The 14,546-nt window shown below is 33.9% G+C and overlaps 1 pseudogene; it reads right to left on the reverse strand.

Moving 5' to 3' along the window:
• Positions 1-1,446: 1,446 nt before the first annotated feature.
• On the reverse strand, positions 1,447-5,849 carry LOC145098397 (DNA repair protein recA homolog 2, mitochondrial-like; annotated as a pseudogene).
• Between the last annotated feature and the right edge of the window lie 8,697 nt (positions 5,850-14,546).

The following is a 14,546-nucleotide window of genomic DNA, read 5'->3' on the forward strand; positions in this document are numbered from 1 at the left end:
CACGCATTCGTGTGTCATAACCTTACGACGCACATGTTAATGACACGCAATGCGTATCAAGAAAGCCCCTGTCAAGAAAGGTCATGTCATAAATGAAGATGACACACATTTTTGTGTATCATAATTTTAAATGTTTAAAAAAAAATATTTATAGATTTGCTAATTTTCAAATTAAATAATACATTAAAAATCTCATAATACAAAATAAAATACCATAAATAACAAACATAATTCATTTCACTAATATGTCAAATACAAATAATTATTCCAAAAGGGAGTAAATGTTATAAAAAAATGATGCGCAATGACGTGTCGTAAAATCTGCATAAACACGGTAATCCTACATAATAATCATGTCAGTTGTACAATATCAATATCAACTAATTAATAATACACATGGTATGTACGAGAGTGGAATCAAAATGATCTACCAATAAGAGTTTTGTACTACCTTGAATCAAATTATTTTTGGTGGCCTCAAGGACAGCTTCCAAAGGATACTCCTTGCCTGTGCCATCTTCCTTTTGAATTTACAGGAGTGTCTAGATGCTCAAATCATAAAAGTAAACCAATGAGTGTCATGCAAAGTATTTAAATTAAATTAATTGGCCAAAGCTAGCTTAATTACCTCTTGTTCGCCAATGCCAAGGTCAAGAAACTCCAAATCGGCAATAGGGACACCAAGTTCATTGAAGTTTGAAATTGTAGCTATTGATTGAGAAGTTGTTACTTTTAGATCATCAGAAAATATAAATGTTGCTTGTTCTTTAAGGAATCTACCTAGGATTATGTAAATATTACAAAAAGACGAGATCCTCATATACAAGCAACTTATAAAGTTATAATATGCACTGAGTAAACTGAAGATTATTTAGTAATGAGCTAATTTCAGTTTATCAAAAATAGAAAGTCCTTCATATGCTTCTTCGGCTAGAACCTTATTCAGATACAACAAGTGTGGTCAATATGTTGATTTTATGGACATAAAATATTGATTAAAAGTACTTAAAAACTTACCATGGGTAATTTTAAAGGAGAAAAGTTCCCCTTTTTCTACTCCCTACATAAAAACTTAATTGGTAAAATATCAAATGTGACATAAACCCTTAAATCAAAATGCACAGCTGAAAAAAAAATCCACCTGAAGGATGAGAAGGTGTGAGAGCATATGCAAGATAATGAGTAGAGTCACTCTGGATTACCACTTGAACTACTCTAAATTATTTGCAATATATTTTAGTTAAAAATCAACAAAGACTAATAGTAACTACACAAACTTGGAAAATATATTACTTAAAAGTTAACATACAATAAATACATCTTACTAGTAGTTTGCCAACAATAACTAAATGATTGAAATGTTCCCAGAATAAACAATACCCTAATCCAATGCATGTCAAACAAATTGCAACTTATTTTTTCCTCAATCTTTTTGAAGCATTTGTATCATGATTCAGAATCTTGTTCAATACGAAACAAGTGTCTTCGTAGAGTCATTACCAACTTATCACAAATTATTGTATTCTGAATCAAATAAGTTTCAGCTTGTATCTTACCATTTACAACTTCTCCATCTATGAACTAACTATTTCCTTCTTTAATACACCCCAAATATTGTAGCACCTCAGATGCACGAGATATGCCTCTTCCAAACTCAATCTCCAGCTCTGCCTTTTTCATAGCAGGTGCTAGCTTATTCTTTACCACCTTCAAACATATACCAAGACCAGTAACCTGAAAATAGACAAATTTCCTTTTATTATTATCATTATCATTATAATAAAACAATTATTATTATTTTAAACCTTTTCCTATGGCTTGAGAATCCTTTTCTAGCAATTCTCATTCGTACAGCTGAATAAAATGGCAAGGAGTTTCCACCACATGTCACCTCATTTACTTTAAGTCCCTATTGCCGTGATCTCAAATTTGATCTCACCTGAAAACAAGAGTAACAATTGGCTATGACATATTTAAAACTATTTAAACTAATTTTATAACTATATATAATATACTAACCTGATTTATAAATATAATAAGAGTATCTAAACGACATAAAGAATAATGAATCTTGCGAAGTGCTCGTGTCATTATTCATGATTGTGTCTCAATGATATTGTCACTTATTACACCTGTAATTTCACGTTGTGGGATGAGTGCAGCAACCTATAAAAATAAAGTCAATGAATTAGAAAACCAAGACAAAATTGGACAAAAGATTTGTAGGGGTGAGTTTGATGAAGAAGAGAAGAGGGCATTCATGTCTTTTGCAAAGATTTTTCCTTACATTGTCGATAACAATCACATCAACTGCTCCACTCTGTGTGAAAGTGTCAACAATACTCAGCAAATTTTCAGTAGAATTTGGCTGTGAGATGAGAAGACTTTTGGTATTTACACCAACTGTTTCGAGCAGCAGTGGGTCCAGTGCATTCTCCACATCCAAGTAAGCACAATAACCTACCAAAAATAACTTCTAATCAGCATGAAATGTGAAACACCTCTAAGATTGTTGATGCCACTACAGAAACCATTCAGAAACAAATATATGGCCTTGAGACTTTCCCCATGCATTATGCACTGGCTACAACAGCTTGGCCTTGTAATGAGGGTTTAGGTGATTTTGAGGACTGTATTTAACTCCATGGAATGTACTTAAAGTTTATCTTGAAAGCACTCTTCAGGTATAATTTTCAAACTCTTGTTACACATTAAGCTCACACACACTTTTTTTTGGTTAAAAAATTTGTTACATGTGTGGGTAATATAATGTAATTAAGGTCGGAACCATTCAATAAATTGTTGGAAACGGATCGGATGCCACAACTCTTTTATTGTGGGGAAAAGACATCTCTTTTTTCCAATATTTTCCCATCTTTGTAGTTGGATTCTCTTGTGCTTTAGGTATGCACTTTTATACTTTTGTTTTCTCTTATATCTGTTAAAGCTACATTTTGCTTGTTATTCACTCTGTAAGGTCACTTACAAAGCATATGGATAGGACACGTACAAGTGCCTTGTATATATATATATATATATATATATATATATATATATATATATATATATATATATATCGTATTTGTACTACATGAGTATTTTTTTGGCTACTTGTACCCTAAATGCTAAACAACCTTATAACTGTGTTTGAGATAGAACATGTCTGTCATTTGCATATGAATGAACTATTTAGTCCCTGTGAGTTGTATATGGTGGCAAACTGGCATCAATAGGCATCCAATTAATAATATCATTTTGTGTTTATTTCTTTAGGAAAACTTTATTGTGAGCAAAAACTTTGGGATTTAGCTGAAAGGGAACTATAAATTGCCAAGCATATGTTGGCTGATAGCTGCAGTCTCATTTGTTGCTTGTAGTGCAGATTGGTTTTGGAGGTTATGGTTGAACAGCAACTTGGTGATCTATTCCAAAGCCGTTTCTATAGCACTTCCGGTGATGAACTGTTGGGCAGAATGGGATTATCAAAGGCCGAAACTCTGTATAGGTCTGCTACAGATAAGCTAGAAGTTTCTGAACGGAAAAACTGTGTTAGTGCTTCTGTGGAAGCAAGTGGAAGGAACACAATGTTCTGTGATGCTTTTTTGATAGGTGGGAATTCTGGCTATAGTTCATCTAACTATTTCTCCCAAATTAGTGGGCAAGTAACCAGGAAGCGTAAGAAAAACATGAAGGATTTAACAGAGCAACGGATAACTTCTAGAATGATTACCAGATCCTGTAAGCAAAGGGTTGAATATGCTCAAAATGAGGTTAAGGGGAAGTGTCCTCAAAAGGTTGACTGCATTGCTACTGGTGAATGTGAGGTTGTTTGAGTTTCTTATGAAGTGAAGTGTTGGCATTGTTTATATGTGGAATTAAAGAACATTGGAACACACCTCTAAGATTTTGAGCTTCCTTGATTACATTCAAAGCAAGTTTTGTCTTGCCTGATACCTCTTGTCCATAAACCTCAACATTTGTTGTTATTATTCTAGGTTTCACAATGATTAATTATATAAGAAGATACTAATTACCTTTGGTAGTCCTCTAATTCCAAGAGCAAGATCAAGCTTCAAGGGGCCTGTGGATACTATAGGTTTCACTCTTGTGCGAAAAAATCGCTGCAAGAACAACATAGATTCCCCATCAAAATCACTTGTATGTTCTGATAGGTTTGAATGAAGAGTTGTATGCTTTTCTGCAGATTTAATATCATCATGAAGTTTATCATCTTCTAGGTCTGAAGCTTTCAACTGCAAGAATATAATAGTAAATGACAAGAAAATTTAGACCAAGATGAGATTATAACTGACATGGACAGGTTTATGCACCCTCATATATCACAACTTCATAATGACCCTCCATGGGATTTGGCAGGAATTGGAATCCAATTCCGCATGGCAACTACAGATTATTACAAAGTTAATCTAATAAACTTGAGATGTAAGTTAATGTAACTGTATCATCCCTACCAACTATGGTGATATAGAAGGTTTTAAATAATTTATGGACGTTAATGATGATATAGAAGGTTTTAAATTAAAGGTTGAAAACTTTTATGAAAAATTTCCATAAAACAATTTAATTAAAGAAATGAAAAAAAGGTAGAGAATTTTGATTACTTTGCATCTTGAACAGACTGAGGACAGAGCACCGCGCCATATTTGACAAGCTCACTAAGACAGCAGGCCCATCTGTTCTTATCAGGGCTTTCAAAAAGTATAACCTGCAGTGTTGCATCAGGAGACACCACATCAGATTCTCTTCTCAGATCAAAAGGACGCCCTGAATCCCAATAGCAGCACTGAACAATTAGTAACCTTCCTTATTCAATCTTTCTTTCACAACATTTACACATGGAGTTGCAACTCCAAAACATGGTAAGACCAAGGGTAAATTTGTCATTACCAGAAGAAGCCTCTTTCAAACCCATGAGACTTATGCTCCCTGCATCCTGCATTGCAAAGTGCAAATTCATATCACAATACATGTTTATGTTAACAATAAATAATAAATGTACTTACCACCAAAGAGTAGTATATTAAGTGTTCTCTTCTGTCACCTATTAGAGGTCTAACAATTTCACCAGTATATTCAATTACCTGCAATATAATAATTGAGATGTTTATTGTTTAAGTCTTCTAACAAATACACAAATGAATGCAAGGATTTGAAATGAAAAGGTGAGGATTTTACCATATCTCATGATTTGTGTGGTTGTTTTTTAAAGGCAAAGATATAACAATTTCACCAGTATATTCAATTACCTACAATCATGCACTCTGTTTGGACATGTTTCATACAATAAAACACAAAATTTCGCTCTCTATGATTCCCAGAGTATAATGTATGCACTAAAGCTTGTTCCTAAAGGTATGTGAGGGAGTTTGAAACCGAATACATGTGAGCAACATGAAACTAATTCCTTACCAACCTCAATATGTCCACATTTAATTTCAGCCCAACAATTACATCTTGAGCAAATTGAAGCAATTCTTTCTCTTTAGAGGACCCCCGTTTTTTTCTTTTTAGGTTTTAATTTACTTTCAGGCACCACTTCAGCCCCCTTCCTGTTTGCAAAATATTTTTATTAAGAGATAAATAAGATAACTTTTTTTTGGAGAAAACTAGTTAGCTGCTCACCCTTCTGGTTTGCCATTTACAAAGTGTGCATTAACAACATCATTTGAATCGAGAACCTAAGAATCCACAAACACATCATCATTGTTTTTTTGTCTCTTTGTCTGTTGTTTCTTTCTTGATTTTCTTTCCTGCATCTCTGATTTATTGATATTTCGTATGGATGCAACTGGAGAAGAGTTTTTATCATCAATCTCAACGAACACCATTTCATCATCGGATTCAAAAAAACTGACACTTCTTTTTGAGTCTTCTACGCCCGCCTTTCACATCTCTTTTCTTCTTCTCCAAATATTCTCCATCATCATCATCATCATCTGCTCATTGAAAATCAAATTCATCTGAATGAAAAAGAACATCATGAATCATTTTCTTGAAGTAACAAATGTATGAATTTATAAAACCTCTGTCACTTGAGATAGGAGAAGGTGTAAGAGCTTCAGGTTCATCATCATTGATGAAGCTGCCCTCATATTCATCCTCATCACTAGAATGATCAGATTCCTATGTCTCAGAATTTGCAATGTCCTCTCCATATGATTCTCTTTGCCATCATAGTAAAGGAAAAAAAGCATTACCTCGTCTTTCTATAAGGGGTGAAGAAAAAATGCAATGAACAAAGGATACGCATCATCTTGCACAATTGATTGTCGGCTGTGGCCAACATAGTACCCAGTGAGATATACACCCCGTGGACCAATAACAGAAAAGATTACATCTTCAGCCTCATCAAATTCCAAATCGGTATAGTAGTTGCCCAAATGCAATTGCAGAATTCGAAGCCTGAAGTAGATAGGGCTTCAACGACTTCATGGAAAAGCGACAAAAAGTTGGGGAAAAAACAGCACATCTGGTGAATTATTAGGGTTTTTTCTATTCTATCCTTTTTGCCCCTTTTTCGATCGATAGGGTTTGCAAGTTGACTAGTGTTCAAAGAGCCATTTGTGGTGGGTGATAGAAGAGAGAGAAAGAGAGAGGTGAGCCAAGGTCGGAAAGTAGGGTAGATGGGAAGAGGAGAGGATGAGGAACATTATATCTCTGGTTGTAAGCATTAGGAGTCACAGAACCCCAAATGCTAGCTCTGCGACGTTCGTCTTTGGGAGCACGTACACAAGCCCTAGTTGCTGGTCTCCATTTTGTGATCTTCAGGAATGAACACGAGTTTTTAAGAAAAAAATTCTAGAACAATGCAGAGATGGTTTTGTGATTAGGGTTTGCAGAGAGAAGGGAATAAGAGAACGAAGGGAGATATTGATTGAAGTGTTTTTAAGTTTTTTTACATGAGACACTAATTTAAGGGCGCACAATAATGCATGACGTAAATCCTTAAATTTTTTGAAGAGATGACACTCTTTTAATGTCACTCTCTTTTGCGTAACATAAATCAATGAGTGTGTGGTTTGCGTCTCGTAAAAGGGACTTTTTTCTTGTAGTGGTGACTTTTGTGCATAGTCATTACAAGAGGGTCATTGCATATAAGTTTAGAATTTAACAAATTATAGTAAATGGTAAAAATTTGATGTTCTTACATTTACGGTAAGGATTTGGAATTGTGAAATGAACATCACTGAAACGTTGTCAATTGATCTATTTCACAAAATAAGGATCATAGATAAACATAGCGTGCATGCTTGGAGCATGGGACAACTATTGTTTTAATTCAAGTATTAAGTTGATTATACGAAACATTATACAATGAATAATGAGTAATCAATATGACACTCAAAAGTTTTAGGGCCATATAGTTTTAGTATTATTCTTGTGTTTCACTTTGCATGTTTTGAATTCCCGAATAACAAGGTTATTCAAACCATCCACAGTCAATCATACTTTGGAAGTAGGTATTGAGGCAAGAATGTCATGAATGGGTCTGTAGTTTGTCTAGGTGTTTTAGACATAGCACAAGTTTGCTACAGTATTCATGAGTACTCCTGGAATAAGATTCGAGTATTGGATTCAACCAACGCTCATCTGAATCACTTCATGGATTTTATCATGAGTGACTGTGAGACAATAATATATTATATTCTTGAAATGGAGACATGTGAGTTGTAATTTACAAGTCGGTTGCACATTGACATATGTAAACGCACCAGTAACTGGGTGTTATAAAACATATTGTTGTGTGTGATTTGATGAGCAAGTACAAGCAAGCATTTGAGTCGAAGTTTATCCATTCCTTTTACCCTTAGAGGGATAATAGCGATATATGTGGGCCCCTCGATGATTTAGTAATGACAAACCTAAGTGCTTGGCCAACCCTGGACTGATTTGATTTGTTTAATTAGTCGGTCATCATAAATCGAAAATCGGGAAACAACAGATAGACGGAGATAATAATTATAATCCATGAAACATGTGTTGGATTAATTTCTAAGTCCATTACTATAATTGGTAAGACTTGACCCGATCTGGCATGGTCCATTTGGGTTGCATGGCATCGAGACAATTGGATTGACAAGATGAGGAAAAAAGGATACTAGTGATTTATATTAATATATTATAAGTTCTAATATATTAAGATATAATCATATTATTTAATTAGTATTGATCAAGAATTAATTTGTAGATAATTAAGTGATCAAAAGGAACTAATTAAATATGGACTCTTAGATATATGTGTGTGATGAGCCAAGTTCATTTAGGTTGGGCTAAGCTTTAATGGATAGTCCATGGAGTGTTTAACCCATGGATCATATGAAATGAAAGGTCATGGGTATTAGGGTTTAACCCTAATCTTCACACTATATAAAGATGTCCTTGGTTGGTGAAATTGGCACTAGTGTGTGTACACAAAAAGGGCAAGGCCAATTTCACTAGAGAGAACCAAAGTATCCTTATTCTCAAGGTTAGTCCAAGTGTTCATGGTGTTGTGTGAACCATTTGAGGTGTCACACTTGGGGCACTAGGCACTCAAGCTTCATGGAGTCAAGCAACAACAACAACAAGGTATGTATTCTATCTGTTTTATTACCCTAGTATCAATGTTTTGGTATGCTAGTTAGGATAATACCTTGGATATTCATATTTGTATGTATAATAGAGAAAACATAGATCCAAGGTATTTAGGGTTGCATGTACACTTAGGAGTGTTAGAATGCTCAAAACCCAATAGTGGTATCAGAGTCATGAGTTGTTTTCTGTTATATTGATGCAAATGTTTTATTTTCAAAGTTGAAAAAAAAGGAAAAAAACATGACGTTTGTCAAATTTTAAGATAATTACTTTTTTTTGTGAAAAACTAATTATTTGTAAAATTTGAATCATTTGTTATACGAGTTGAATTAGGTCAAATATAGTAAAAGATAAAATGATATGATTATTTTATTATTTTAAAAGTTTGATCTAAAGAGTTTTTTTTTTTATTTTTTTTTTTATTTTTTTTATTTTTGAAACCTCCATAAGTTATGGATATGAAAAGGTTTTTAAAAAAATTTGATTCAAAGTTTTTATGGAGTTACAAAAATTGGTGTTAATGTTTTAAAAAAATTCCATAATTTATTCTTAAGTTATGGAACATGAAAAGTTTCATCATAAAACAAGCATTTAACTCCATAAGTTATGGATTACAACAAGTTCATGTTTCCTTGATTTATGAGTTAGTTTAGATTAATGGAAAAAAAAAAGTTGTGTTTTAGTTGTTTTCAATCCTAGTTAATCTAGAGGTAGTTCATAAAATGTGTTTTTGTAACTTGTCCCCAAGTTTTGGAATTTGTAAAGTTTTCCCATGAATAATTTAATTCCAAGTTAATCCCTTAGAATTTTAAAAGTTAAAATTCAACCCTTATAATTTATAATATTATAAGTTAATAATATTTATATATATGTATAAGAGCAAGTCGTATTACCATTAGTAGGCCTCATTCACGAAGCCGATCTATAAGGGGGGGTATAAGGTTACTACCTATAAAATGGCAGTTTAATGGGTGTCCACTCTCACCCACCGCTTCCTTGATTGGTGGAGGGTCGTTAGCCGAACGGGTAGGACAAGGACTATAATTCTCCCTTCATAAAAAAGTATTATTAATAAATACTAAGTAACTAAACTCTTATTAATACCAACTCTTAGTTACTTAGGAAAAATGTGAATTTGGTGCTAACCCATGAAATTACACTTTGCACTTTGCTTAAGTCGGTTAGTGGAGCCTGTGTGGTTAACCGACACACTAGCTTGATTAAACAAAGTAGGCAAAGGGTAACTTAATGTTTATCATAGTATCGATGGAGCATGTGTGGTTAACCGACACATCGATTGAGGGGTAAATATTAAGGGTATCGAGTATATTTACATGGTTATTCACACCTTGTTTTGTGATCCTCGACATCCCAATCACAAAACCTGAAGGGCACACTCGAGATTGAAACATGCCATTGAAAAGTGCAATGAATCTCAAAAGAATCTAGGAGTTTCAAAACCAATTAAAACCTAATAATACATTTCGTTTATCTTGGTGGAAATTGGTGAATTGTCATTCACCTACCTTCAAATATTTTATAGCTTGGATTACGGCATCCCTCTTCCAAGTTATAAAATAGTTTGTTGGGTCCTAGCCTTAATATTTCATATTGGGTGTTATATTAAGGACTTTAGATCAACTATCTTGAATATCTCCCAAAATATGTCTAGTTCAGACATCTATGATCCTCCCAAATCTCTTGGAACTTCACTTCCTCCACCTCCTCCAATTATTCGCCCTAACCCACAAGTTCAAGGTCACTCAAGCCCTATTGGCAAGGCAAGGTCTAGGTGTGATCAGATCTTGGAGATGAAGTCACATATTGACAAGCCGAGAGAGTTGGGTGTCAAAGTCTTGAGAAAGTTGGTGGTTCAATCACTTTCTAAGTCACATAGTGATTTCCTTTGGGACTCTTATGAAACAGACTATGACAAGACCCTTAATGATCTTATCTATTTGCTTGGTGCTGCTGAATCATAAATGATCTGGAAGACTAGTAAAGCAAATATGATTAGAAGATTGACTTCCCAAAACTTTATGGACATTGACATTGGTGACACTGGAAATCCAGAAAAAACATTCTCTTCCCAATGGAATGGGATCGGCCATAGTCAACTTGGTTCACCAAATGGTAAAGAGAAAAGCTAAGTCTATGATAGTCCCATGTACCATTACCAAAGGGTCCATATGTTAAATTGCCAAAGGAAGGGGCATTGATTGCGAAGCTGCCAAATTTACCTAAGGATGTTAAAGTCAGTAAGTTTGACTCTACTTCAGGTAAAGTCTGTTTTCTAACTCTATTAAGCTCCTATTCGGATATTCTTATTATATAATGTGACTGAGTCACATGGTGATGTTATAAGAATCAAAGAAAAGAGAGAAAGCTTAAAGGAAGTATATGTTGATTCTGATCGCGAAGATGGATTTTGATCGCATCAGAATTTTGCGTTGTTACTTAGGAGTTATGACACATTACTTAGGAATAGATAACTACAAGGTTTCCATATGGATTGTAAGGATGAGTTTTTCCGCAAAGTTTTTAAAATAAAAGGTAATTTTTTTATTTTATTTATTTTTAGTATCCTTACAAATGCATTTGTGAAAAACTTATTGCTTATATGATTCCATTGCTAGTAATATAGGAAAATGGTTTTGATTCTTTCATTTGTGGTAGTGTCTAAATTTACCAAATAAGGAAAATTTCTCATCACCCAAGTTTAAATTGGACCGAAACTTGGAATCATGCAAGTTGTATAGTATGATGAATGAGAACATTCAAGCATTGGAAAATTAAGACTAATTACTTGTTCACATGGATCTGTGAATCAAGTAAAGGACTAAGGGACCGAGTACACATTCTTGTGCACTGATCAAGCCCACCACAAATAATCGTTATGACTATTCGTCATGATTTACTAAAGTTTAGTAAATATGATTATACTTACATGTTCAAGTATAATTCTAAAACATTGAAAAAGTTTCAATGTATGGCAGAGCGAATAAGAAAGAATCAAATTATGGCAGAAAGATAAAAGTTTCTCAAATCTGAAAAGATGGGAGAGTACTTTATGATATATGATCATCTTAATGATTAAGATACCTTATCACAATTCATCCTCTAAGTGCATTCTGATAGCTAAGAAGAGGAGTTATGAATTGTTGAAGTGGTTAAATCAAGAAGATGATTCATACTTCGTTCCAAAAAGCATTCTTAGAGTCATACTCCAAGATTGTAACTTGAGTGACACATCTTAAAGAAGGTTTATTAACACTAGTCAAATGTAAGAGTAAAAGGTTTTCTACCCTTGTACATTTGAAATTGGTAAGTTGTGATGTTTTGGATAAAATAGAGACCAACTTAGGCCAATTGTGTTAAGTGTTTGTCTTGATAAAGAATCCAAACTATCTCTTGAATATTTGGCAAGATAGTCTTATATGTCAAGAGGACAATGGGAGTCTTAAAGATCCTAAAAAGAATTTCAAGATCTAGTCAAGAATAAAAACCTGTAGTTTAACACTAGCACACGACGTGAGGTTTATAACCTATCGTGTTGACATATTTCTATTTCTGTGTCCATTCCAGTTAAAGTTGTCTTTGCATATGAGTTCTTAGAGTTCTCAGTTGGTTGCATAACTACTTGGAAGCAATGACAGGCCCTGTACTGCTAGGTGGCAAGAAGTTAAGATTGCATAAGTTCAGTCCATATGAGTTTGGATTTGTCACTAACCTAGTCTTGTGATTACGGTTTTGAAAAATTCACGTGGATAAGAACACATACACCATAAAATCTAAGGGTCATAAGGTTTCTCTCCGATTCATGAAAATGATGGTGAGGAAACACCTCCACCAAGTAGATTTTAAGTAGATAGCAATCTTTGCATTCTCAAAGTTGTTAGTGGAGCTTGCGTGGTTAACCGGCACACTAACATGGACTTATGAGAAACAACAAAGGTCTAAACAATCGAGACTATGATTACGGCATCCCTTTTCATAGTTCTTAAATTGTTTAGACACACCTGTGAGCTATCTAAGATAAGGTGTATGATTTTGATAAAGTCTTATCAAGGCAATCTCGTCTCAGAAATCTAAACTTTGGTAAGAAAGTCAATAAAGTATTGTTCTTCTAGAAGTCTAGTTGTTTTCTGGATACATGTCAAAGCTAGTGGGAGCATAAGTGTTATGTGAATAATCATCATGTTAGTGGGAGCATGATAATTATGATAAGTGTTGCAAGTTAGCAATGTTAATTATAGAAAACAAAAGTTTCAATTCATGAGGTTGCAGGGGTTGAAAAAGTTGTTTTGCTATAAATAAGGGAGAAGAAATTATACTTCATTTCAATTCTAAGAGCTTAGATTGAGATTTTAATCATCTTTAGTCAAGAATATATATATATATATATATATATATATATATATATATATATATATATGATTTTTATGTTGGTTTGGTTCAACTTAAGAAAATTCTATATATTACGTTCTCAAAATTCGATTATGATTACAACATCCCTCTTCATAGTCAAATTTTGAGAACATGGCAAATAAAAAATATTGTAGCAAAAGACTGGTCTAGAATCATGTCTTTATGTGATACATCATGAATCGTGTCCCATTTGTTTTGGGTACAGGATCGACTACATGTGCTATAATATTTATCCTTTCTAAATTTTACAAATGCATGGGCATTAAGGAGGGAAAAGGTCTAGAATTGAATATGACTAAAGTGATTAAGCAATTGTCGAGGAAAATCTAAGGTTTACCAAAGATTGGTTGCTCAGGGACAGTTGGAAGTATAATGTTAATTTTGGAAGGACCATATTGACATATTCTGAAAAGAAGCAACCCTTGTTCAGGAGTGATAGTCAAAATAGGAATATGGAGGTGTCTCCATAGATGGAATCAATATGTGTAAGATTAGGAAAAAACTTAATGCAAGAAGCATGTTCAAAGCAATGCATACTTTGAACATAATACTTTGTGTCCATGGAGTAGGTCCTCATTGGAATACTCTGTAATGGTTGTTGACAGGTCTTTGTGACTTTGTACACGTTCATTACAAGAGGGTAGTGCATTTAAGCTTAAAATCTAACAGATTTCGATAAATGATAAGAATTTGGAATTCTTACATTTACGATAAGCATTTGGGAGTGTGAAATTAGAATCATTGAAATTATGGTCAATTGATTTATTTCACAAAGTAAGGATCATAGACAAACATAGAGTGCATACTTGGTGTATGGCAAAGCTATTGTTTAGCAAAAAAACATAGTGTACATGCTTGGAGCATGGGACAACTAGGTTTTTTAATTCAAGAATAAAGTTGATAGCTGAAACAGTATACAATGAATAATGTGTAATCAATATGGTGATAAATAAAAGTGGTTTTATTTATATTCATAAGTTCTAAGACCATATTGGATTCGATTATTCTTGTGTTTCACTTTGCATGTTTTGACTTCCAGAATAGCTAGGTTGGTCTCTCCAAATGACTAAGTTATTCCAACCATCCACAGCCGATAATACGTTGGAAGTAGGTATTAAGGCAATACTGTCATGAATCGGGTTTGTAGATGTCCAAGGTAGTGGACATAGCCAAGAGGTGCTACAACATTCATGAGCACTCATAAGTTCTGAGTATTGGATTCAACCCATGCTCATTGGACTCAGTTCATGGATTTTATCACGAGTGATCATGATACGATAATATCTTATATTCTTCAAACCTAGAGATATGAGTTGTTACTATGAGTTGGTTGTACATTGATTGCACGAAAACGCATTGGTAACTAAATGTTATAAAACATGCCTTTGTGTATGATTCAACAAGTAGTAGAACAAGCCATATGAGTCGAAGTTTATCCATTCCTTTTACCTTCGGGATAAAAGCAATATGTGTGGGCCCTTCGATGATTTAATGATGACACATGTGAGTGCTTGGCCAAGCCA

The sequence above is a fragment of the Lactuca serriola genome, chromosome 4 (genome assembly GCF_051521515.1).
Source record: "Lactuca serriola cultivar US96UC23 chromosome 4, Lser_US96UC23_V15, whole genome shotgun sequence".
Classification (NCBI taxonomy): domain Eukaryota; kingdom Viridiplantae; phylum Streptophyta; class Magnoliopsida; order Asterales; family Asteraceae; genus Lactuca; species Lactuca serriola.